This window comes from Harmonia axyridis, chromosome X (assembly GCF_914767665.1).
Source record: "Harmonia axyridis chromosome X, icHarAxyr1.1, whole genome shotgun sequence".
In the NCBI taxonomy this organism is placed as follows: Eukaryota; Metazoa; Arthropoda; class Insecta; order Coleoptera; family Coccinellidae; genus Harmonia; species Harmonia axyridis.
Window position 1 is genome coordinate 33,810,238 of NC_059508.1, and position 15,000 is coordinate 33,825,237.

The following is a 15,000-nucleotide window of genomic DNA, read 5'->3' on the forward strand; positions in this document are numbered from 1 at the left end:
GAAAATTTTTTTCGAAAAAAAAAAAAAAATTCGAGAACACCTCGGTCATGGCAAGTTATTTCCCACAATCCATTCCCCAATCAACGTACATCCCAGAAAAAATCATCTCTCTAACTATCCTAGTTCAAAAGTTGTATCGGAACATTTTCACGTCGAAAATATATCTCTAAGTCCAGACCGATGCACCACGTAATCTCGGGCAGACCGATGCACAACGTAAATGACGATCGGGACCGGGGCGATCGGTCGTATCTGACACCGCCGGCTCGGTTCTAACATCGTCAATGAGTCGGGGTTGTAAAAAAGGACGTGAACATTTTTCCTTATAAAAATCAAACCCGACCATGGATTTTGATTCTGATTGTTGATTATCGCTACTAGAACATATAAGGAGGCAACCAAATCAAATTTGAGAAAATTCCACGATCAGAAAATTTTTTTCGAAAAAAAAAAAAAATCGTAATCACCTCGGTCATGGCGAGTTATTTTCCGTATTTCATTCCACAATCAACGTACAACATAGAAGAAATCATCTCTCTAACTATCCTGGTTCAAAAGTTGTATCGGAACATTTCACGTCGTAATATCTCGCCAAGTCCAGACCTCGGCGATAGGTAGTATCTGACACCGTCCGCTCGGGACTGACATCGACTTGGACTCGGGCTGATGATGGGGAGGCGTTTAAGGACGTGAACATTTTTCCTTATAAAAATTAAAGTCGACAATGAATATTGATTCTGATTACTGATTTACGCTTTAAAAACACATTAGAAGGCAACCAAATCGAATTTGAGGAAATTCCACGATCAGAAAATTTTTTTCGAAAAAAAAAAAAATCCGAAAAATATTTTTCGATTCCGATTACTGATTTACTCTTTTAGAACACATTAGGAGGCAACCAAATCAAATTTGAGAAAATTCCACAATCAGAAAATTTTTTTCGAAAAAAAAAAAAATTCGAGGACACCTCGGTCATGGCAAGTTATTTCCCACAATCCATTCCCCGATCCACGTACATCCCAGAAAAAATCATCTCTCTAACTATCCTGGTTCAAAAGTTGTATCGGAACATTTTCACGTCGAAAATATATCTCTAAGTCCAAACCGATGCACCACGTAAACTAGGGCAGACCGATGCACCACGTAATATCGGGCAGACCGATGCAGAACGTAAACTCGATCATACCGATGCTTCACGTAATCTCGATCTTACCGATGCACCACGTAAACAAGGGCAGACCGATGCAGAACGTAAAGTAGATCTTACCGATGCACCACGTAATCTCGATCTTACCGATGCACCACGTAATCTCCATCTTACCGATGCACCACGTGAACTGGATCTTACCGATGCAGAACGTGAATTGGATCTTACCGATGCAGAACGTGAATTGGATCTTACCGATGCACCACGTAAACTCGATCATACCGATGCACCACGTAATCTCGGGCAGACCGATGCACAACGTAAATGACGATCGGGACCGGGGCGATCGGTCGTATCTGACACCGCCGGCTCGGTTCTAACATCGTCAATGAGTCGGGGTTGTAAAAAAGGACGTGAACATTTTTCCTTATAAAAATCAAACCCGACCATGGATTTTGATTCTGATTGTTGATTATCGCTACTAGAACATATAAGGAGGCAACCAAATCAAATTTGAGAAAATTCCACGATCAGAAAATTTTTTTCGAAAAAAAAAAAAAATCGTAATCACCTCGGTCATGGCGAGTTATTTTCCGTATTTCATTCCACAATCAACGTACAACATAGAAGAAATCATCTCTCTAACTATCCTGGTTCAAAAGTTGTATCGGAACATTTCACGTCGTAATATCTCGCCAAGTCCAGACCTCGGCGATAGGTAGTATCTGACACCGTCCGCTCGGGACTGACATCGACTTGGACTCGGGCTGATGATGGGGAGGCGTTTAAGGACGTGAACATTTTTCCTTATAAAAATTAAAGTCGACAATGAATATTGATTCTGATTACTGATTTACGCTTTAAAAACACATTAGAAGGCAACCAAATCGAATTTGAGGAAATTCCACGATCAGAAAATTTTTTTCGAAAAAAAAAAAAATCCGAAAAATATTTTTCGATTCCGATTACTGATTTACTCTTTTAGAACACATTAGGAGGCAACCAAATCAAATTTGAGAAAATTCCACAATCAGAAAATTTTTTTCGAAAAAAAAAAAAATTCGAGGACACCTCGGTCATGGCAAGTTATTTCCCACAATCCATTCCCCGATCCACGTACATCCCAGAAAAAATCATCTCTCTAACTATCCTGGTTCAAAAGTTGTATCGGAACATTTTCACGTCGAAAATATATCTCTAAGTCCAAACCGATGCACCACGTAAACTAGGGCAGACCGATGCACCACGTAATATCGGGCAGACCGATGCAGAACGTAAACTCGATCATACCGATGCTTCACGTAATCTCGATCTTACCGATGCACCACGTAAACAAGGGCAGACCGATGCAGAACGTAAAGTAGATCTTACCGATGCACCACGTAATCTCGATCTTACCGATGCACCACGTAATCTCCATCTTACCGATGCACCACGTGAACTGGATCTTACCGATGCAGAACGTGAATTGGATCTTACCGATGCAGAACGTGAATTGGATCTTACCGATGCACCACGTAAACTCGATCATACCGATGCACCACGTAATCTCGGGCAGACCGATGCACAACGTAAATGACGATCGGGACCGGGGCGATCGGTCGTATCTGACACCGCCGGCTCGGTTCTAACATCGTCAATGAGTCGGGGTTGTAAAAAAGGACGTGAACATTTTTCCTTATAAAAATCAAACCCGACCATGGATTTTGATTCTGATTGTTGATTATCGCTACTAGAACATATAAGGAGGCAACCAAATCAAATTTGAGAAAATTCCACGATCAGAAAATTTTTTTCGAAAAAAAAAAAAAATCGTAATCACCTCGGTCATGGCGAGTTATTTTCCGTATTTCATTCCACAATCAACGTACAACATAGAAGAAATCATCTCTCTAACTATCCTGGTTCAAAAGTTGTATCGGAACATTTCACGTCGTAATATCTCGCCAAGTCCAGACCTCGGCGATAGGTAGTATCTGACACCGTCCGCTCGGGACTGACATCGACTTGGACTCGGGCTGATGATGGGGAGGCGTTTAAGGACGTGAACATTTTTCCTTATAAAAATTAAAGTCGACAATGAATATTGATTCTGATTACTGATTTACGCTTTAAAAACACATTAGAAGGCAACCAAATCGAATTTGAGGAAATTCCACGATCAGAAAATTTTTTTCGAAAAAAAAAAAAATCCGAAAAATATTTTTCGATTCCGATTACTGATTTACTCTTTTAGAACACATTAGGAGGCAACCAAATCAAATTTGAGAAAATTCCACAATCAGAAAATTTTTTTCGAAAAAAAAAAAAATTCGAGGACACCTCGGTCATGGCAAGTTATTTCCCACAATCCATTCCCCGATCCACGTACATCCCAGAAAAAATCATCTCTCTAACTATCCTGGTTCAAAAGTTGTATCGGAACATTTTCACGTCGAAAATATATCTCTAAGTCCAAACCGATGCACCACGTAAACTAGGGCAGACCGATGCACCACGTAATATCGGGCAGACCGATGCAGAACGTAAACTCGATCATACCGATGCTTCACGTAATCTCGATCTTACCGATGCACCACGTAAACAAGGGCAGACCGATGCAGAACGTAAAGTAGATCTTACCGATGCACCACGTAATCTCGATCTTACCGATGCACCACGTAATCTCCATCTTACCGATGCACCACGTGAACTGGATCTTACCGATGCACCACGTAATCTCAATCTTACCGATGCACCACGTGAACTGGATCTTACCGATGCAGAACGTGAATTGGATCTTACCGATGCACCACGTAAACTCGATCTTACCGATGCACCACGTAATCTCGATCTTACCGATGCACCACGTGAACTGGATCTTACCGATGCAGAACGTGAATTGGATCTTACCGATGCACCACGTAAACTCGATCTTACCGATGCACCACGTAATCTCAATCTTACCGATGCACCACGTGAACTGGATCTTACCGATGCAGAACGTGAATTGGATCTTACCGATGCACCACGTAAACTCGATCTTACCGATGCACCACGTAATCTCAATCTTACCGATGCACCACGTGAACTGGATCTTACCGATGCAGAACGTGAATTGGATCTTACCGATGCACCACGTAAACTCGATCTTACCGATGCACCACGTAATCTCGATCTTACCGATGCACCACGTGAACTGGATCTTACCGATGCAGAACGTGAATTGGATCTTACCGATGCACCACGTAAACTCGATCTTACCGATGCACCACGTAATCTCAATCTTACCGATGCATCACGTAATCTCGATCTTACCGATGCAGAACGTAAACTCGATCATACCGATGCACCACGTTATCTCGGCAGACCGATGCAGAACGTAAAAAAAAAGCTTACAGCACGCGGTGTTCCCAAGCGGTCACCCATCCAAGTACTAACCGCGCCCGACGCTGCTTGGCTTCAGTGTTCTGACGAGAACTGGCAATTTCAGCGTGGTATGGCCGTAAACAACAAATATAGCGATATTTTCTATGATATCTCACTTTTTGGGAGCGGAAAGGACGTGAACGTTTTTCCTTATAAAAAATGAAATAACTTTTGGATATTAATTCTGATTGTTGATTTAAGTTTTAAGAACACATTAGGACATATCTCAATGAAATTTGAGGGATTTCCGAAATCGAAAAATATTTTTCGAAAAAAAAAAAAAAATTCGAGAACACCTCGGTCATGGCAAGTTATTTCCCACAATCCATTCCCCAATCAACGTACATCCCAGAAAAAATCATCTCTCTAACTATCCTAGTTCAAAAGTTGTATCGGAACATTTTCACGTCGAAAATATATCTCTAAGTCCAGACCGATGCACCACGTAATCTCGGGCAGACCGATGCACAACGTAAATGACGATCGGGACCGGGGCGATCGGTCGTATCTGACACCGCCGGCTCGGTTCTAACATCGTCAATGAGTCGGGGTTGTAAAAAAGGACGTGAACATTTTTCCTTATAAAAATCAAACCCGACCATGGATTTTGATTCTGATTGTTGATTATCGCTACTAGAACATATAAGGAGGCAACCAAATCAAATTTGAGAAAATTCCACGATCAGAAAATTTTTTTCGAAAAAAAAAAAAAATCGTAATCACCTCGGTCATGGCGAGTTATTTTCCGTATTTCATTCCACAATCAACGTACAACATAGAAGAAATCATCTCTCTAACTATCCTGGTTCAAAAGTTGTATCGGAACATTTCACGTCGTAATATCTCGCCAAGTCCAGACCTCGGCGATAGGTAGTATCTGACACCGTCCGCTCGGGACTGACATCGACTTGGACTCGGGCTGATGATGGGGAGGCGTTTAAGGACGTGAACATTTTTCCTTATAAAAATTAAAGTCGACAATGAATATTGATTCTGATTACTGATTTACGCTTTAAAAACACATTAGAAGGCAACCAAATCGAATTTGAGGAAATTCCACGATCAGAAAATTTTTTTCGAAAAAAAAAAAAATCCGAAAAATATTTTTCGATTCCGATTACTGATTTACTCTTTTAGAACACATTAGGAGGCAACCAAATCAAATTTGAGAAAATTCCACAATCAGAAAATTTTTTTCGAAAAAAAAAAAAATTCGAGGACACCTCGGTCATGGCAAGTTATTTCCCACAATCCATTCCCCGATCCACGTACATCCCAGAAAAAATCATCTCTCTAACTATCCTGGTTCAAAAGTTGTATCGGAACATTTTCACGTCGAAAATATATCTCTAAGTCCAAACCGATGCACCACGTAAACTAGGGCAGACCGATGCACCACGTAATATCGGGCAGACCGATGCAGAACGTAAACTCGATCATACCGATGCTTCACGTAATCTCGATCTTACCGATGCACCACGTAAACAAGGGCAGACCGATGCAGAACGTAAAGTAGATCTTACCGATGCACCACGTAATCTCGATCTTACCGATGCACCACGTAATCTCCATCTTACCGATGCACCACGTGAACTGGATCTTACCGATGCAGAACGTGAATTGGATCTTACCGATGCAGAACGTGAATTGGATCTTACCGATGCACCACGTAAACTCGATCATACCGATGCACCACGTAATCTCGGGCAGACCGATGCACAACGTAAATGACGATCGGGACCGGGGCGATCGGTCGTATCTGACACCGCCGGCTCGGTTCTAACATCGTCAATGAGTCGGGGTTGTAAAAAAGGACGTGAACATTTTTCCTTATAAAAATCAAACCCGACCATGGATTTTGATTCTGATTGTTGATTATCGCTACTAGAACATATAAGGAGGCAACCAAATCAAATTTGAGAAAATTCCACGATCAGAAAATTTTTTTCGAAAAAAAAAAAAAATCGTAATCACCTCGGTCATGGCGAGTTATTTTCCGTATTTCATTCCACAATCAACGTACAACATAGAAGAAATCATCTCTCTAACTATCCTGGTTCAAAAGTTGTATCGGAACATTTCACGTCGTAATATCTCGCCAAGTCCAGACCTCGGCGATAGGTAGTATCTGACACCGTCCGCTCGGGACTGACATCGACTTGGACTCGGGCTGATGATGGGGAGGCGTTTAAGGACGTGAACATTTTTCCTTATAAAAATTAAAGTCGACAATGAATATTGATTCTGATTACTGATTTACGCTTTAAAAACACATTAGAAGGCAACCAAATCGAATTTGAGGAAATTCCACGATCAGAAAATTTTTTTCGAAAAAAAAAAAAATCCGAAAAATATTTTTCGATTCCGATTACTGATTTACTCTTTTAGAACACATTAGGAGGCAACCAAATCAAATTTGAGAAAATTCCACAATCAGAAAATTTTTTTCGAAAAAAAAAAAAATTCGAGGACACCTCGGTCATGGCAAGTTATTTCCCACAATCCATTCCCCGATCCACGTACATCCCAGAAAAAATCATCTCTCTAACTATCCTGGTTCAAAAGTTGTATCGGAACATTTTCACGTCGAAAATATATCTCTAAGTCCAAACCGATGCACCACGTAAACTAGGGCAGACCGATGCACCACGTAATATCGGGCAGACCGATGCAGAACGTAAACTCGATCATACCGATGCTTCACGTAATCTCGATCTTACCGATGCACCACGTAAACAAGGGCAGACCGATGCAGAACGTAAAGTAGATCTTACCGATGCACCACGTAATCTCGATCTTACCGATGCACCACGTAATCTCCATCTTACCGATGCACCACGTGAACTGGATCTTACCGATGCACCACGTAATCTCAATCTTACCGATGCACCACGTGAACTGGATCTTACCGATGCAGAACGTGAATTGGATCTTACCGATGCACCACGTAAACTCGATCTTACCGATGCACCACGTAATCTCGATCTTACCGATGCACCACGTGAACTGGATCTTACCGATGCAGAACGTGAATTGGATCTTACCGATGCACCACGTAAACTCGATCTTACCGATGCACCACGTAATCTCAATCTTACCGATGCACCACGTGAACTGGATCTTACCGATGCAGAACGTGAATTGGATCTTACCGATGCACCACGTAAACTCGATCTTACCGATGCACCACGTAATCTCAATCTTACCGATGCACCACGTGAACTGGATCTTACCGATGCAGAACGTGAATTGGATCTTACCGATGCACCACGTAAACTCGATCTTACCGATGCACCACGTAATCTCGATCTTACCGATGCACCACGTGAACTGGATCTTACCGATGCAGAACGTGAATTGGATCTTACCGATGCACCACGTAAACTCGATCTTACCGATGCACCACGTAATCTCAATCTTACCGATGCATCACGTAATCTCGATCTTACCGATGCAGAACGTAAACTCGATCATACCGATGCACCACGTTATCTCGGCAGACCGATGCAGAACGTAAAAAAAAAGCTTACAGCACGCGGTGTTCCCAAGCGGTCACCCATCCAAGTACTAACCGCGCCCGACGCTGCTTGGCTTCAGTGTTCAATTTTCAATTTCAATTTCAAATGGGCTTTATTTGTCTTTGTGATAGTTACAGATATGTGCCTATATAGGCCATGTTAATCAACAGTAAGGGTTTATATACAGTTCCTACCAGATAATTCTGGTATTATCAGTTACATTTCATATACATATAATAAAAAATTTTTAAGTAATTTCAGGGTGTTTGGGAATTTTTGTTTGATATCATATATTTATTTATTTTATTATAATAGGGGATTTTCAGGAAAAATTTAGGAATAAAAAACCTGATATAAGTAATTTGGGGGGGGGTGGGGGGTGGGTTGGGGATATATATACAGTTATGTACAGTTTTAATCATTTACAAATTTTTTATATACAATTTTATATACATGTCTGGGAAGGGGTTCCCGTTATGCTAAACGGCGATTCTCAATTCAGCTAACGGCCGCCATTTGCTAGTCGTGGCCAGTCCCCATTTCTCGTAGCACCGTTCGTGTCGCTGTTGGGTCTAGTACCCGTAGGACCGATTGGTTGTTACGATAACAGGGCGATGGATACGCCATTCGCATTGGCTGCCGCTACCTTTCGTTGTGATTCGTCGTCAAGACATATTTTTCAAAATGTCGGTATGTGACATGGCCGGTCTTGGAAGATGGCGGTTTTCATAGGGGTTTTTGGGTGTTTGGGGTGGGTTTTTAGGGAGGTTTAAGGAATATGGGAAGGAATTGGTACGGGAGGGGGTGAGGGGATGCGTGGAGTCGCGTTTTCGTAATTTGTCTTGTCAGTGCGTTGGATTTACACTGGAATTCGTAGAAATCGCTAGATACTTTGTTTAGGTACTCGCGGATGGTTGGAATATCCGCGAGTTCATGTAGTTTGGATATCCTAGTGTAATACGGCTTGCTCAAGGCCAATCTTAGGATTTTGTTTTGAAGGTTTTGAATGGGCCTTATTGGAAAGGGCCTAAGGTGACAAAATGCCGGCGCAGCGTATGTGACTACTGGCCGGATGTATGTTTTGTAAATGAGCAATTTGTTTTTTTCATTCAGCATACTTTTACTGCACAATAGAGGATGCAGTATCTTTTTGATGGCGTATCCTTTATGGATTTGTGCTTTGATATGGCGGTGGAAATTTAGCCTTTCGTCCAATTCAATGCCCAGGTACTTAACGGAGCTTTTTGGAACAATTTCCGTATTATTGATTTTTAATTTGTCTAAGATTACTTTTTCATTCCGTCTTCTGCTAAACACGATCTGCTCTGCTTTGGTCTCATTCAGTTTTATTTTCCATCTGTCGAAGTAATTGATAAGTACTTCGAGATGGTTTTTCAGCTCGCGATTGGCGTCTTCAGCGCTGGATGAGTGGGCATATATGGCCGTGTCATCCGCGAAGAGGGCGATTTTTGTTTTGTTATGTTTCGGGATATCCTGGACGTAGATATTGAATAATCTAGGTCCAAGGACTGATCCCTGCACAATTCCTGCTTTTATATTTTTGGGCGCGGATGTTTCATTCCCTACGCGTACTATGAATTTTCTGTTATTGAGATATGAGTAAATGGTCTTTATGAGGAATTTCGGGAATTTAAGTTTTATTAATTTGTAGGTCAGCCCCTCTATCCAAACTTTGTCGAACGCCTTTTCGATGTCGAGGAGGAGCATGACCGTGTGGTTTTTATTATTGAAACTATTTATTACGTCGACTACGATTCGGCAGATTTGCTGTGTCGAGCTGTGTTTTTCCTTGAAGCCAAATTGATGGTCATCGCGAATTTTATTGTTTTTCATTACATGTTTTATTTTTCCTAACAGGATTTTCTCGGTCAGCTTGCTGAGGTTAGACAGTAGACTGATCGGACGGTAGTTGCCGGGAGAAGTTGTGACTTTCCCGGCTTTGGGGATAGGGGTTACTACTGCTGTTTTCCAACAGCTAGGCCAGTGTTGAAATTTGAATACAGCGTTTATGATGTAGTTCAGTTGAACTATGGCCTTTCTGGATAGGTTCCGGATCAGTCTATTGTCCACTTCGTCCTTTCCTGGCGCTTTGTTTAGTGGAAGCTTTTTAATTTCGTCCCGTATTTCCGATGGATTTGTTAATAGATGATTTTCGGGCTTTACGAAGCGGTTCGAATTTATAAAGTCTTCCACTCTTTTCCGTATGTCTGCTTGTTCTGGACTATCGGTCTGGGATATGTGGTGAGCGGTTTCGAAGTTTTCCGCAAGTACGTCCGCTTTTTCTTTATCGGTGATGTAATTCGCGGAATTTTGGACCAAGATGGGAACTTGGGAGAATTTTTGAATACTGGATTTGACTGTTTTCCAGAGATCTTTGTTATTAGAATTTAGCCTGGAGATTTTCTGTTCCCATCTTTCGTTCTGGAAAATTTTTATGTGGTTTCGGATTTCGCGGGTGTATGAATTTAAGAGTGTTTTATCGACTTGTCTTTGGTGGGATTGCCACCTTTTTCTGATTTTATTCCTGAACTTGATCAAGTCGATAATATGGGCTGGTAGTTTTTCTGCTACTTCAGCTCTCGGTTTTTTGGAAATTGTTTTATCGCGGGCGTACTTGAGGGCCTTCGTAAACTTTTCAATTTCCCGTTCGATGTCGGAAGCAGTTTCGATTTTATTGTTGATAGTTATTTTACTATCTAATATTGTACGAAATTTTGCCCAATCAGCGTTCGAATAGTCGTACACTAATTTTGTTGGGTTTCTTTCGCTGCTATAATTGACCGAGAAGATCACTGGATTATGATCGGACCCTAACTGACAACTCGCGTCCGGGATACTATTCAAGTTAATATTCTTAGTGAGTATTAAATCGATAGTACTCGGAGCTTTTCCATTGTCTGGAAAATGAGTGTGTCCGTTAGGGATGTTCAAAATTACGTCATCATTAGCTTCAAGGAAACTGAATAGACGATTTCCATTGGTGTTTCTGCAGTTGCAGTTCCATTCTTCGTGTTTAGCATTTAGATCGCCTAGAACTATTACTTTATTTTTCCTAGAAAATAGGAATCTTAGGCAGTTGGTACTGAATTTGCGACTGGGGCTATTATACACCGCCGTTATGATTAAGTTGCCATCAATCTGGACGCTAGCGTTCTCTATTGTGCAGTTGATGGTAGGCAAAATGGTGGATGCGATAATGTTCTTTACTAGTATAGCGATTCCACCGAATCCCGAGTTGTCTTGTCTGTCTTGCCTATATGTCTGGTATCCTTTAATGAAAAATTTGTGGTTGTTTTTCAGTTTTGTCTCGTTGATAGTCAGTATGTCTATTTGGTTGTAATTTAGAAAATTGGAGATCTCCAGGAATTTTTGGGAGACTCCATTCGCGTTCCAAGTCGCGATTTTTAATGACTTAGTCATTTAAATTGAGGAAGAATTCCAGTATGACGTACTTTCTTTCGGCGGGGCTTGCATTTTGCAGCTGCTGGTTGAGTCTTTTGACGTCTGTCAGTAGTTGTCGTATGTCCACGTATTGATTAAGTCTGTTGAACTCGCTTTTCAGCTCGTAAAACGCGTTTTGGAAGTTATTTGTGTTATTTGTGTCATGAGTTTTGTTTGTTGGGGGGGAAGTTGGGGTTTTGGGGGTGGTTTGGGGGTTGGCCATGCCACTTACCGGTTTTTGTTTGGCCTCTTGGGCCTTTCTCCTTTCTTCCCAGACATTCACGGCCGGGATTGGAGCTTCGCGGTAAACTTTGGGGGCGGCAGGGGCGGCGGTTTTGGCGTTCCTCGCCCTGCGGTTGCAGATGTTCACGTAAATCGCGCACTCGGTACTGTTTGCGGGGTGACTCCCGAAACAGTTCGCGCACTTTGCCGGCGTATTCATAGATTTTGGGCACTCGCGAGTCGCGTGATTTTCCGCGCACTTGAGGCAGTTTGGGGTCCTATGGCAGTTGGCCGTGGCATGTCCCCACATCTGGCAGTTGTGACATTGGATTACTTCCCTTTTTGTGTAGTACTTGTTCCACCGAACGGCTGTATAATTAATAACGCGGACTTCCTTCTGTATTTTCCGGAGCGTTATCGTATTTCCGGTGACGACCATGTACGCCGGTGATTTCGTTGCTTTTAGTTTGTGGATTTCCACAACCGGAATTCCTAGTTCCTGGAGTTCAGTTTTAATCTCTTCCAGGTCTGGATCAGAATCCAGTCCCCTCAGCGTAAAAGCATGAGTTTTTTCTTCCCTTGGGGTGTAAGTGTGGTATTTTACGTCGTTTTCATCAAAATATTTTTCTAACTTCTTTCTGTCTTCTACCGTCTCGGTGTAGACGGTGGAGTTCATGGCACTGTATTTAATATAAAATTTGCCATTTATAACTTTCGTTATGTCGGCCACCGTTTTATTGTGTTTTTTGAAAACGCCGTTGACCACTATTGGCGGGGGTTTCCGTTGATTTTTTCTAATTTCAACGGATGCTGCATTGACTTCTACCTCATTTGGATTGAGGTAGTTAAATTTATTTTTGATTTCTACAGGGATTGTCTTTTTGTCCTTCCTTTTCCTGATAGATGTTGTTGGATGCGTGAAGTTTGGGTTTTCCACATCTCCAACTCGACTTCTCTTTTTGGCGACTCTCGGGGGGTCAGTTTCATTATCAGATGAATCTGAAGGGAGTTTCATTTCCTGGTCGTCCATCATTTTAATAAAGTTCTGATAAAATTTTTGAAATTCCTTTCAAAAAGGAATTCAAAAGCGGTCGGTTTCACGCGAAACTCGGCCGTTTCAGGGCCTTTCGGACCCGAGCAGGTAAAATTTCGTCACTCACTCAGTCTATTCTTGGCTCTGGAATGCGGCTTGGCGCCGTCTGGTCTAACACAACGGTCACTTTCACAGGTCAGTTTTAACGTTCACAAATTCCACAACTATCTCTACGGAGCGATTTTGGGTATAACCTCTCAGCTCAGTGTTCTGACGAGAACTGGCAATTTCAGCGTGGTATGGCCGTAAACAACAAATATAGCGATATTTTCTATGATATCTCACTTTTTGGGAGCGGAAAGGACGTGAACGTTTTTCCTTATAAAAAATGAAATAACTTTTGGATATTAATTCTGATTGTTGATTTAAGTTTTAAGAACACATTAGGACATATCTCAATGAAATTTGAGGGATTTCCGAAATCGAAAAATATTTTTCGAAAAAAAAAAAAAATCCCAGAAGACCTCGGTCATCTCAAGTTTATTTCCATATTCTATTACACAATCAACGTACATCACAAAAGGAACCATCTCTCTAACTATCACAGTTAAATTTTTGTATCGGAACATTTCACGTCGGAATATCTCGCTAAGTCCAGACCGGGGAGATCGGTCGCATTTGACACCGTCCGCTCCGGTCTAACATCGTCTTGGAGTCGGGGTAACGATGGAGAGGCGTTTAAGGACGTGAACATTTTTCCTTATAAAAATTAAAGTCGACAATGAATATTGATTCTGATTACTGATTTACTCTTTTAGTACACATTAGAAGGCAACGCAATCAGATTTGAGGAAATTTCAAGATCAGAAAATTTTTTTCGAAAAAAAAAAAAATTCAAGAACACCTGGGTCATGGCAAGTTATTTCCCACAATCCATTCCACAATCAACGTACAACATAGAAGAAATCATCTCTCTAACTATCCTGGTTCAAAAGTTGTATCGGAACATTTCACGTCGAAATACCTCGCCAAGTCCAGACCGGGGCGATAGGTAGTATCTGACACCGTCCGCTCGGGACTGACATCGACTTGGACTCGGGCTAATGATGGGGAGGCGTTTAAGGACGTGAACATTTTTCCTTATAAAAATTAAAGTCGACAATGAATATTGATTCTGATTACTGATTTACGCTTTAAAAACACATTAGAAGGCAACCAAATCAAATTTGAGGAAATTCCAAAATCAGAAAATTTTTTTTCAAAAAAAAAAAAATCCGAAAAATATTTTTCGATTCTGATTACTGATTTACTCTTTTAGAACACATTAGAAGGCAACGAAATCAAATTTGAGTGAAATCCAAAATCGAAAAATATTTTTCGAAAAAAAAAAAAAATTCGAGAACACCTCGGTCATGGCAAGTTATTTTCCACAATCCATTCCCCAATCAACGTACATCCCAGAAAAAATCATCTCTCTAACTATCCTGGTTCAAAAGTTGTATCGGAACATTTTCACGTCGAAAATATATCTCAGAGTCCAGACCGATGCAGAACGTAAACTCGATCATACCGATGCTTCACGTAATCTCGATCTTACCGATGCACAACGTAAACTAGATCACACCGATGCAGAACGTAAACTCGATCATACCGATGCACCACGTAAACTCAGGCAGACCGATGCAGAACGTGAACTCGATCTTACCGATGCACCACGTAATCTCGATCTTACCGATGCACCACGTAAACTCGGGCAGACCGATGCAGAACGTGAACTCGATCTTACCGATGCACCACGTAAACTAGGGCTGACCGATGCATCACGTAAACGACGATCGAGAGGCGCGAAAGGACGTGAACGTTTTTCATTATAAAAATTGAAATAAATGATAAATAATGATTCTGATTGTTGGTTATCATTTTTAATAAGCATTAGGAGGCAACCAAATGAAATTTGAGGAAATTCCGATAATAGAAAATTTTTTCGAAAAAAAAAAAAAATTCATGAAATCCTCGGTCATCGCAAAATATTTACCATATTCTGTTCGATAATCAACGTATATTTAAGAAGGAATCATATCTGTATCTATCTTGGTTCAAATTTTGTATCGGAACATTTTGACCAAAGTCCGAGCTTCGGCCGAAACAGACACCGCTGACCTGGCCTATCGATCGACCGAGAGTCGGGGATAGAGCGTAAGTGTTGTCTG

The 15,000-nt window shown here is 41.3% G+C and overlaps 1 non-coding gene across 1 annotated transcript; it reads right to left on the bottom strand.

The window, feature by feature from the left end:
- Positions 1-4,518: 4,518 nt before the first annotated feature.
- Positions 4,519-4,637, bottom strand: LOC123687944. Its single transcript, XR_006749645.1, has one exon. It is a non-coding gene; the product is annotated as a 5S ribosomal RNA (ribosomal RNA).
- Positions 4,638-15,000: the final 10,363 nt, after the last annotated feature.